A 12,922-nucleotide genomic window follows, 5' to 3' on the forward strand; every position below is an offset into this window, starting at 1 on the left:
AGGATACGGGTTACCCCTATAGCTGGCCTGCCCCAGTTGTGTACCTGGCCATATCTGTGTCCAGCTTAGGCAGCGTGGCCTTTCAGTTAGGATTTGAGGTCCAGGTTGGCCGGCCTCGCCTTTTGTCTAAAGCGGGGGCTGGTTTGTTGATTTATGGTGACTTCCGCATGGTGAAGATGCGGGAAGGCTGGGCCAGGGCCTTATCGTAGGCTGCCAGGTTATTTCGTGCCTTCCATCTCATTGCCTTAGTCAGGTGGGTTCTGGAGTACAGGGTTTGGCCAGGCCAAGCGTGGATCCCGCTGATTGGGGAACGCTCGTTCCGTAGCGGCGGCGCCACTAGTGCGGTAACGGCGTTCTCGATACGGAGGATTCGGGGAAGCCGACCGCCGGCGGTCAACGGCCTGTTTTAGAGTACGAACGGCCGGTTGAGGGTCCGGGGTAAGATCTTAGGCCAGGTCTCCCTTTGGTCCCCTTCTATTCAACCCCGCCAGGACGCGACCGACGGTGTTGCTTTGGGTCATTGAGCGCTCCGCTGGCCACTCAGCAACAAGGTACCGCCGGGAAGGGGGACCCTGCCATCGCGGCGGCTGGGTCATTGTTGCCTGGCTGGGGAGAAGGGGTATGCGGTGGGACGGGTGTTTCTACCGCTATGGCTGGGAGGGTGGCATCCCATTGCTGCGCCCCGGTCGCTGGTCTTGCTATTCGGGCAAGGACCGGTACCTGCTTGGGGGTCTGTAGGGGACCTGCCAGGCTTGCGGAAGCCTGCGGTGGCTTCACGCTGTGTGGCCCGCCATGCATGTGGTGCGATCTTCGATCCTCCCAGGGATCATTTGTGGGTCGCCATTTCCCTTAGGGCCATTCACCGGGTCAGGTGTAGAGGCAATAAGGCCCTGGGAAGGGTAGTCAGGGAATTAGGTGGGGTTGTAGTGGCCCATCCCCTCATCACTGTAGATCGGCCGTGGCTTTACCGGGCCGATGGCGTTCACCTGTCAGAACAGGGGAACGCCATTTTCTTACAGGACCTGCAGCGGTCTCTGCGTGAGCTGGCGCAGCTAGAGGGGGGAGTCGGGGGGCCAAGATAGAGATCTGACCCCCGCTCCGTGGCAGGTTAGGGGCGGAAAACTGGGTGGTGGCTTAGCAACTGCGCGTTCTCCCTTGGGCATCTTTGGGGATGATTGACAGGTTCTCTCCAAGCTTGTGGTGGAAGCGACCTGAGCAGTTGGGGGGAACCTGTCTTTGGGTCCCGCACCTTTAAGTCCCCTGTTAGGGGTTAGCCGGCTGGACCTCCCTCATGCAAGTGCATGGCATGGTCTCAGGTGAGGGAGGGGTCCCTCACCTGGACTAGCATCGAGCTACGCCCATAAGTTGCCCAGGAAGTTTATCTCATGTCCTTTTCCGCCCCGGAAGCATTTGTTTGACCCTGCAGGTCCATTGTTTGGGTCATAGTTCAGCATGTTAATTTATGCTAATTTATGCTAATTTAATTAAATAAATTATGCTAATTTATTATTAATAAAAATGACCCAGTTTAAATCCAGCTCTTGTGTCCGTGTCGTTACTCCGTCTCTCCTGCAAATGTTTGATGAGCTACAATGGAATAAAATGAGAATGGCAGTGAGACAAAGGATTATGGGATGGGGGGATGAAATCAATGAAATAAATGGTAAGAAATTTAAAGAAGAGAAAAGAAAAATCCTGCATTAAAAGATTTTAGTGGTAAGGTAAGATACAGTAAAGATCAGTTGGAGAAAATAATGAGGAACTATTATGAAGACCTTTATAAGGAAGAACAGGTGAATGTGGAAGTCATTGATGTTGGGGAAAAAGTGAATGAGGAAGATAGACAAATGTTAAATGCATAAATTACACAAGATGAAATAACCAGAATAATTAAAGGGTTGAAACCAGCCAAAGCACTGATCCCTGATGTGTATACAGGGGAATTTTAAAAGACTTATATGAATGATTTGATACCACATTTGGGGAAGTTGTTTAATGATATATTTAAAACTTATAATATCTCACAGACATGGAGGATATCAGAGATTGTTACCATCCTGAAAAAGGATCGAGATTTAAGGGACCTGGGTTCCTATTGTACTATCAGTTTGGCCAATCAGGATTATAAAATATTTATAAAGGTGTTGGCAAATAGACTTGAGAATATTATGCCAAAAATTATTGAGGAAGATTAATACAGGTTTGTAAAGGGAAGGAAGATAAGCAAACCAATAAAAACTGTTGTTAATGTGATGCACCATGCTACCGTAACCAAGAGGAAATTGGGAATTTTGAAATTAGATGTGTATAAAGCCTTTAATAAAGTTAATCACAGTTATTTATATAAATTATGTAAGGCGTTAAATATGGGGGATACATTTTGTGAGATTATAAGGGGACTATATAGTGAGAATGCAGCATATATAAAAGTGAATGGACAAAGAACGCATAGTTTTAAAATTCAAAATGGGACTAAGCAGGACTGCCCGCTATCTCCAATGCTATTTGTAATGGCAATAGAGACATTAGCCAATATGATAAGACAGTATAATAATTGAAAATATATATAATTGGAGATTTAGAAATTAAATTAAATTTATTTGTAGACGAAGCAATTATATTGACTCAGACCTCGATAGAAATGATTAAAGGAATAAAGAGTATATTACAAGATTTTAAACAGCAACTGGGGCTAACAGTCGATATGGCAAAATCAGAGATTATGTGTTTGAATGTTGGTCAAAGAGAACAGCTATTTATTAGGAAAGAGTCTGGATTGAAGTTGAGATTAAATAAAATGAAATATCTGGGAATATGGTTATTAAGGAATCCGGAGAAAATGGTGGAGGTTAACTATAGACAGATATGGATGAAAATCATAAAACAGATGAAGAATTGGAAAAATAAAGTGTTAAGGAAGATGGCAAAGAAAAGAGCATTAAAATGATGATAATCCCAAAGATGATGTATCTGTTTCAGGTAATGCCAGGTGTTTTACCTGGATTGGGATAGAAGACTAAATTTTTGGGTAGAAGAAGATAAAAGGCCAAGAATAAAGAAAAAATGGCTAATCATAGTTGAGAAAGAAGCAGGTTGCTTGCTTAGAATTGTACAGGGATGCATTCCAAATTGAAAGATTAATGGAGCTGCAAGTATGTGAAAATAAATGGGTTAAGTTGGAAAAGGAGATTAATGGAATAAGGAATAGAGAATTAATATTTACAAGTTGGAATAAAAGTGACCTTAGAAATCTGGAAAAAGTGGCAGGAGAAAATAGGAGATGGTTGCAGATAAACACAGTATATGCATATTTCAATGAAAGAGAGAATAAAGAAGTACTACTAAGGAAAGAGACAGAATTAGAGAAAATTTTAAGAGATAAAAGTGACAATAGAAGGTCACATGCAGATAATATACTGTATATAGGATATTAATGCAGGCAGATGGGTGTGTAATCCAAGGATTAACCAGATGGTGGCAAAGTGAACTTCAAATAGATGTACAAGAGATGAAGAATATAGTGGAGAATATAAGGAAAATCAAGAATACAAGGGTTAGAGAAATGAGACGGAAAATATTGCATAAGTGGTATCATACACCGGCACAACTTGTGCATATTTTTCGGAATGTTAAGGCAGCCTGTTGGCTCAGATGTCATATGTTTTGGGAGTGCTTGGTAGTGCAGAAATTTTGGAAAGAGGTGCAAGACGAGATTAATAGCATGTTAAATATTAAATGGGTGATTACAAAAGAGATGACATTATTAGTAATGAGGAGGGATATGGGTGATTTCAGAGAAATTAAGGAAGCAGCTATAGAAAGTGCCCAGGTGGTAATAGTTTTAGGTTGGAATGATGCAACAAAATGGACAATACAAATTGATACGGGTACATGGTGGAATACATTCAATTTGAAATTATGGATATTAAAATGAATACAATCAGCGCTGCGGCGAGGCGGCTTCTCCTTCGCGCTCATGGGAGGATGCCGAAGCCCCGCTGTTTGGAGGTGCCGATTCCAGACGGATCGGCCTGGAACCTCCCTGGAGAGGATGTGTGAAAAAGAAATCTTCGTCTCCTGCCATTTTGTGGGCTGGCAAGCCCTGTGACAGGTAGATTTGTGACCTCGACTGGCAGTGAGTGAAACAACTTCGGTCACCACAGCCGCAGCAACTATGTGCTGGAAAGATAGGTTTTCAAATGTCGGGAGTCATCTGGAAGGAGAAGAAGCGTAAGTTTTTGTGCTGGAGACAGAAGAATAAAAGTTTGCTGGAAAAGGCGAGTGAATTTGCCAGAGGGGACCTTGATTTGGACTTTAAAAAAATTATTTGTTTTGGAAGTTGGGCGGAAGTGGAAATGGCTCTGGCTGTACTATTTTTGGATATATTACTCAGCATTTAAATAAACTTTAAAATTTTCTTTAAAAACCCAAGAATTTACTTGCTTTTACTTATGGAAGTTGGGAACATAAGATTGGATTTTTGGAATTAGCATAAATCAAACCTTAAAGTTGGTATAGAAGACAGAATTGAAGAATTGGGAACAATTGTGATTGCTTACTGAAAACATCTGCTGGTGAAGTTGAGGCAATATTTGGTTGGATTTGTTTTTTCACTGAATTTGTCCTTGATGCAATGGAATTTGGCAGATTGTTTTCTCTTTTACAAGTGATAAAGAGGAGCTGAAAATAAATAGAGAGCACCTTGAACTTGAAGTTTATGTGAACTTGGAAAGGGTGAGAAGGAAAGAAGGATAAAATTTGTTCTGGAAAATCTTGGCTTCTGGATGATATAAAAGTTAATTGGATATTTGGACAAAACCTTTTGATATATCAATTTGGTAAAGGATGGAAGACATAAGAGATCTGTTCAAAGACATTCTGAAAGATATCCAAGAATGGAAAGAAGAAATTAGAAATGACAACACCATTTTGTATATTGAAAGTTTTCATCAAGATTGTAGCAGAATTGAAGGAGAAGAAGAAAAAAGTATTCAACAGCTGGAATTAATGAGCAACTGAGAAATGGAAATAGAAAGGAATCATCAGAAGGGCATTCTCAAAAGGAACTGATTGAGGGACACAATATAAATGTAATAGTGGTTTTTATAAATGAATTAGAAAATGGTTTGGTTAAAGAAGGGATTGATGTGGTTAATGGTCATATTCCTGATGATTTAAGCATTACTTTAAGCACTAAGAAAATGAAGAATATATATGACCTGATACCCCAGAAATGGCAGAACAAGAAATAAGTCAGAATGTGAATGGAAAAGATCTTATATTTTGGTAAAAAGAGAGGCAAGGAGAAAATATATGGGTTTAAAATGAGAGGCCTGAGGATTGGCAAAGATGCTGTTTTGAGGAGGGATGGTAGATTATTGAGTATGCATTAGCTATAAAATGATGTAGCTAGATTTATTAGGTGTTGTTTTTTAAGATATATTTCAAGTTATTAAATTTTATTGAAATAAATTTTATTGAAATATAGAATAATACAGAAAAAGAGAAATATTTAGATCATTGGATTATTGAAATTATTGGGATAGATAATGACAATTAAGTTATAAACATTTGAATATTAATTGATTATGTTCTGGAATGAAATATGATTATATTATAATTATTCATTAAAGATTTAAAATAATGGTTTGGTTAATTTTTTTTAAGAAAAAGTTTATTAAATTTGAAATATTAAAATGGGTGGAAAGGGAGGGGTCAATAGAGTCAAAGGGGTAAGAAAACATAAGCATTACATGATAGTAAAACAGATCTTATCCTATACAAAAAGTTGTCTATATCATTAAACAGTTGAATTATACTCGTGATTACATTACATAACAAAAGGTACAGAATATGTGTATATAATATATAATAGTAAATATATAGAATATATGTATAAAAACAAAGGGAAAGAGAAGAATTAGGGAAAAGGGGAGAGATTAAAAAAAGAAGTAGAAAGGGGATATAAGTAGAAGGAGGTTGGGGGGATGAAGGGAGGGGTGGGGAAAATCTGTGGAGTCGCAGACGTTTTCAGGATATGTGACAAAGTGATATAATAGAGCAGTGGGTGTATATGATAAGGAATAAGGTAGTCAAATATAGAGTTGAGTTGGTGGTACATGCTTATATTGTAACGGTATAATTTAATTGTTGTTTCAACTTAGTTAGAGAATAGCTAAAGAGAATATATTACAAGAGTTTGTCTTCAGATAGTTATAGTTGGTATTTGGTCTTATTATGTTAGCAATTAGTAATTTCATTTAGAATGGTAGAAGAGGAGGTGAATTTATTATTTTTAAGAAATAACGGATACATTTTTTTTTTTTTTTTGCTGCAATCCATTAATACCATTTCTCCCATATCTTGTAGAAATCTGAATCTTTTTTATTTTGGATTTCCATAGTAATTTTGGTCATCTCCGCACATTCAATAATTTTAGTGATAGTTGTTAAAATTGAAGGGATTTTTTCCTGCTTCCATGTTTGAGCGTATGAGATTCTAGCTGCTGTAAGGATCTGTAAGGTGAGGTATCTTTCTTCTTGGGTGAGTTTCTGTCTGAATATGCCTAAAAGAAATAGTTCTGGTTTAAGTGCTACATTATTCGATATGACTTGGTCTATAAGATTTTTAATTTCCTTCCAAAAATTTTTGGCACTAGTGCTGGTCCACCATAGGTGGTAATAGGTTCCTGGCTTAGTTTTACAATTCCAGGATTTGGGGGATAAATTCGAGAACATTCTAGACAATCTAGCTGGAGGAAGGTGCCATCGACATTTTCAGTTGATTTTCTTTATAAGACATTGCTAATGTTATCTTGTAGTTTACAGTCCATGTTTTTTCCCATTCTATTAGGTTAATCGTATAGCCAAAATTCTGGGCCCAGGCAATCATGCATCCTTTGACTTGTTCTTCCAAAGTATCCTGCATTAATAAATAATTGTATAATTTAGAAATCATTTTTGCACTTGGGCCAAAAAGAATTAAGTCTATTGTGTTATTTTTTTTGAAAACCAAATCCTTTTTTGTGTTCATTATATTTGGAATTGATTTGTAAATAAGTTAGCCAGTCCAGATTTATCCCTATGTCTTATAAATGTTGTCTTGTCAGCAAAATATCAATTTCATCTAATAATTCTTGGTATGTTAGTATTTTAGAAGGGGAGAAATGATTAGGGTAAATAATTGATTCATTCGGAGATATCCATTTCGGTACAGAATGGTAGTGATTTATTTTTATAAGTTGCCAGGTTTAAAGTTTTTAAAGTTTTTCTTAAATAATGGTGTTTAAAGTATTTAGGTATTTTGTGGGCACCCATCATTAAAAAGGAATGCCATCTGGATTGTAGTTCAAAGCCTTCGAGGGTTAGTAATCTTGTTTTCTTAAGTGTTATCCAGTCTCTTAACATAGATAAAATCGTTGCTTGATGATATAATTGAAAATTGGGGAACCAAGGCCACCTCTGGTTCTATGATCTTGAAAGTTTTTTAGTTTACTTCTGGCCTTCTTTTTGGACCATATAAATCCGGATTTCCCTGTGCAAGTTATTAAAGAAGGTTTTGTTCAAATTTATTGGTGCGATTTGGAAGAGGTATAAGAATCTTGGTAAAATATTGGATTTTATAGCGAATACTTTCCCCATCAGGGATAGTTTCAATTTGGACCATCTTACTTACTTAGTCTTTTTGGATATCTTTAGGTAATTTATCAAAGTTATCTTTTTTTATGGTACTGTAATTTGAGGTCACCCATAGGCCAAATATTTAATTTTTTTGGCTCCTTTTATATTAATCACTTCTTCCAATAATCTATTTTGTTTTTGAATCATGGTTTTAGTTAGAATCTGGGTCTTCCTCTTATTAATTTTTAAACCTGTTTCTTCTCCATATTTATAAATTTCATTTAATAAGATCATTGCAGTTTCTATTGGAGCTTGTCTGCAAAGATCTTGACATCGTCTGCAAAGGCTTGTAGCTTAAATTGTTCTCTTTTAATTTTAACACCTTGGATTTGATCATTGTTTCTTATATTGTTCAAGAGGATCTCAATAGCCAGAATAAAAATCATCCTTGACGCATGTCTTTTGTTATTCGTATTTTTTCAGTACTGTACTATCGTTGTTAAAAAGAATTTTAGCAAATTGTTGGGAGTAAATAACTTTGATTAAATTAAGAAAATTATCCCCAAAGTCTATATGATCGATTTGAGCTATAAAATATTGCCATTGCAAACTATTGAATGCTTTCCTTAAATCCATAAATATTAGAGCTACTGGTTTATGACTATGTTTATCATAATATTTGAAAGTATTTAATATTATTCTTGTGTTAGTGACTATGTTTCTCAAGGGCAGAATCCATTTTGGTCTGGATGACTGGTGGTTTAAAATTTTCTTTAAGCGGTCTGCAATTATTGAAGTACAAATTTTATAATTGGTATTAAGTTATTTATTTATTTATTTATTTATTTATTAGATTTGTATGCCGCCCCTCTCCGAAGATATGATATGGGTCTGTAATTTTCGAGGTATTCTTTGTTCTGATTATCTTTTGGAATTAGTGTTATATAAGCTTTCGACCAAGAATTAGGAAGTTTGGCATGTAGAAGTGCGTCATTGTAGATATCTAGCATTATAGGTTCAAATATATCTAGATGCTGTTTATAGAATTCGGTAGGAATTCCGTCATGGCCAGGAGTTTGTTTTTTTAATTTGCAATTGCAGTTTTCAATTCTGTAATAGTAATTACATTGTTTAACATGTGTCTTTGTTCATCATTTATTACTTTTTTTCATTTTGTTCTAAGTAGTTTAATATCAATTCCTGGTCCATTTTTTCTGTGTTATATAATTCTTGATAGAAGTCTTGAATTATTTGTTTTTTGTCGCTGTTACTTGATTTCAGATGTCCAAAATTATCATATAAAACCTCGATATTTTTATCTAATTTTTGATGTGCCAGTTTAAGGGTCAACCATTGACCCGGTTTGTTGTCAGATTCAAAGTGTGATTATTTCACCATTTTTAATTTGTGTGAAAGTTGCTGTTGAATTATTAAATTTATTTAATGATTAATGGTTTTTATTTCAGCCAGCATCCAAGTATTTTTAGGGTTGGTCTGTAAAGCTTTTTCAGGGTGTTGTAAGGATGTATTTAATTTGTGTAGTTTCTCTTGGTTTTTTTTTTCTTTTTTTGCTGAATAGGATGTGTAAATTTCTCGGATGTAGGCTTTGGTAGTATCCCATACAGTTTGTTGGGATATCTCACCATTACAATTAAATTCAAAAAAGGTGGGTAAATTGCGTTGTATTGTACCTTGAAATTGTTGTTTATTGATAATTGTTTGGTACATGGACCATCTTTGTAGTTTTTTATTATTTAAATCTCTGAGTGTTAGTAACAAAGGATTATGGTCTGCCCAGGTAGTAGTTTGTATTTGAATATCTGTAATTTCATTTATGATTTCTGAATTAGACCAAGCCATATTGATGCGTGTCCAAGTTTTGTGCAGAGGGGAGAAAAAGGTACGTATATTGTTTGGAGTCGGGATGGTAAAATCTCCAAAAATCTTTTAAGGCAAATTCATAAGCTAATTGGTCAAATGTAGATGGAAGAATTTTTCTTGAATTATGTTTGGAGATACCTTTGTAATCATTAATTTTATCAGCAATAGCATTAAAATCTCCAATGATAATAAAATTTGTTAGGTCCAATTCTAATATTTTTTCATGCAAGTTCTTTAAAAACGTAGATTGCTTAATAGAACGAGCATATATTCCTATAATTGTTACGTTTTTTGTGTACTAAATTTAGTTGAACTATCAATGTTTGACCATTTTGATCAGCATTTTTTTTAACAATTGCTGATGCAGTAAAAAGTTCTCCAAGATTGGGAGAGTGTAATAAATTAACCTCGTCTTTTGAGACATGGGTCTCTTTCAGGCATACTATATCATAATTATGGTTAGTCAGTTTATGAAAAAAAATTATTCTCTTTTTGTGTGAATTTAAGCCATTGATATTGATAAAAAATAATATAATCTCATTACATCGAGAGTTGGGGTATGGATTCTTTTGACTTCTCTTTTCGGGCTTCAGTCTTTGCTGATGTAATTGGACCTCGTCTTCCATAGTCGTCATCCAATTGTTTTGTTTTGGGCTCTTTATCCAATAGCTGAGCTCTTCAGTGGTAAGCTTATCTCTACTGTCATCTACTTTTGTCCTTATATCTTCGACCGGTTTAAGGATTTGATCGTAGAATTCCTTTGCTTCATCTGGTGAGGTGATTTTATACTTTTTGTCAATCAAGGTCAGCAGAATGCCTTCGGGGGTCAACCATCTGAAGGGGATACTGTTCTTATTTGGTGACTATCATTTGGTATGGTTTTCTTTTGTCTCTGACACGTCCTGGAATTTGGCGAAGGATGACAATTTCTCTGCCTTTATAAGATACCGTATTTTCTTTAGACATATTATATACCTTGGATACTTCTTTTAATTTTTATATTGTTTTCATATTCCTATAATAATAGAGCTTGATTTTTCTTTTTTTCTCTTTTTCCTCTTTTCTTGTTTCTTTCTCTTTCTTTTTTGAATTATAATTTCCTTTCTTTGTTACTGTTTGTACTGGATAAAGTTTTCTTTCTTGTAAGGGTTTTGAGAGAATACATAAGAAGTAGGAGTAGGCACTATGGTGTACTTTAAGTACTAAAGGAGAAGGATATTAATTTAATAAGGTGTTAAAGGAAATTAAGCTTGAATTCAATTAGAAGAAAATTAGATACCTAGATGACAAAATTAGAGGTCAAGTTGGGGGGGGGTTGGATTGACACCAATTAATTGACAGTAATCAATTTGGAACTAATAATTTTTTGGGGAAATTAATTATAAACAATGTAATAACTCAATATTATTATCTATGTTATTATTATAATATGAAAATATTTCCAAATTATTGAAAAGGTTTGTATGGAGAAAAATAAAAAATAAAAATTACCCTCCCCCAAAATGCGATCAATGAAAATAAAGTGAAAAAAACTGATGGGAAGATGGGACAGTGTTAGAGGTTTTATGGTCAGTAGAATTCAAGACTGAGTTATAAAGAATAAATTGGAATCACTCTATATTTTGTAAATATGCTAATGTTCCCGGTTTAAAATATTATTAATCAGTACACCCTCATTTGGTGGAGGGATAGAATGAATAATGTTGGGTGGCAGGAGCACATATCACAGTGCACTGTTTTTGTGTTGTGTGTATTTGTTTTATTATGATTATAAAAATCAATAATATTTATTTTTTAAAAAATAATAACAACTACTAATTGGCTTGTTTAATAGTCATTCTAAAGTCCAATATTTTATAAAGCCATCTTTTCAAAGCACTGGCTGTTAATTAATCTTCTTAACAGCCAGCAATAGTTCGAACAAAATAACTTAAGTCAGATGAAGAGTCTTCCAGATAACAGCACATGAACCTGGCTGTTTGGCAAAATACCCAGGAGGAATTTGCAGGCAACTATGACAAGTTCAAACGGGACCAGACACAGAGGCTTCAATTTCAATTTCAGGACTTGGAATGAACTTAGTTGCTTCCTGCAAATTCCTTCCTCAATTTCACCACTTTAAATAGGCTATGGGAGTGGCCAATTGCCTCAAGCCTTGCTCTCAAGTAGTCCTTCTCCAAGACCTATTCCTGCCATTTGGCAGCTGTCTTCATCTTCACTTCATCTTCACTTATGGCAGTCTCTGAAGATTCTGAAGGGCCTGGCTGAATATCTGCCTCTGGCACCAAGTCTTCTCCAGCCTCTTCACTGTCCAACTCTGGTATCACCTGCACAGACTGCTGGCAATTTATTTATTTATTTATTTATTTATTAATGGAGTTGAAAGGGACCGTTAGGTCATCGAGTCCAACCCCCTGCCTGAGCAGGAAACCCTACAGCACCCCAGCCAAATGGAAGTCCAATCTCCTCTTGAAGGTGTCCAGAGTTGGGGAGTTCACCACCTCCCCTGGCAGGCAGTTCCATTGGTTGATCGCTCTGACCGTCAGGAAGTTCTCTCTTATTTCCAGGTTGAATCTCTCCTTGGTCAGCTTCCAACCATTGTTCCTCGTCCGGCCCTCTGGTGCCCTGGGGAATAAAGAGACCCCCTCCTCACCGTGGCAACCCCTCAAGTATCTGTAAACTGCTATCATGTCCCCTCTAGACCTTCTTTTTTCTAGGCTGTCCATGCCCAGTTCTCTCAATCTCTCTTCGTAAGTCTTTGTTTCGAGTCCCCTAATCATTTTGGTTGCTCTTTTTTGCACCTTCTCCAGAGTTTCGATGTCTTTTTTGTAGTGAGGTGACCAGAATTGGATGCAGTACTCCAGGTGGGGTCTGACCAGGGCATAGTAGAGTGGTATTAGTACTTCCCTGGTCTTGGAGCGTATTCCTCTGTTGATGCAGCTTAGGATTGAATTGGCTTTTTTGGCTGCTGCTGCACATTGCTGACTCATGTTTAGTTGATTGTCCACCAAGACTCCAAGATCTCTTTCGCAGTCACTACTGCTGAGTGGGGTATCTCCCAGGCTGTATGTATGTCTAGGGTTCTTTTTGCCAAGGTGGAGGACTCTGCATTTGTCGGTGTTGAACCTCATTTTGCCGAGGTGGAGGACTCTGCATTTGTCGGTGTTGAACCTCATTTTGTTGGTATGGGCCCACTGTGATAGTCTGTCTAGGTCTTCTTGTACTCTGAGCCTGTCCTCAAGGGTGTTGGCTACGCCCGCCAGCTTGGTGTCATCTGCAAATTTTATTAGTTCCCCTTTTATTCCCTCGTCCAGGTCGTTGATGAAGATGTTAAAGAGTACAGGACCCAGGACAGAGCCCTGTGATACTCCACTGTCTACTTTTTTCCATGTGGATTTGGTGCCGTTGAGGACAACTCGTTG

Source organism: Erythrolamprus reginae, chromosome 7 (assembly GCF_031021105.1).
Source record: "Erythrolamprus reginae isolate rEryReg1 chromosome 7, rEryReg1.hap1, whole genome shotgun sequence".
Taxonomy (NCBI): Eukaryota; Metazoa; Chordata; class Lepidosauria; order Squamata; family Dipsadidae; genus Erythrolamprus; species Erythrolamprus reginae.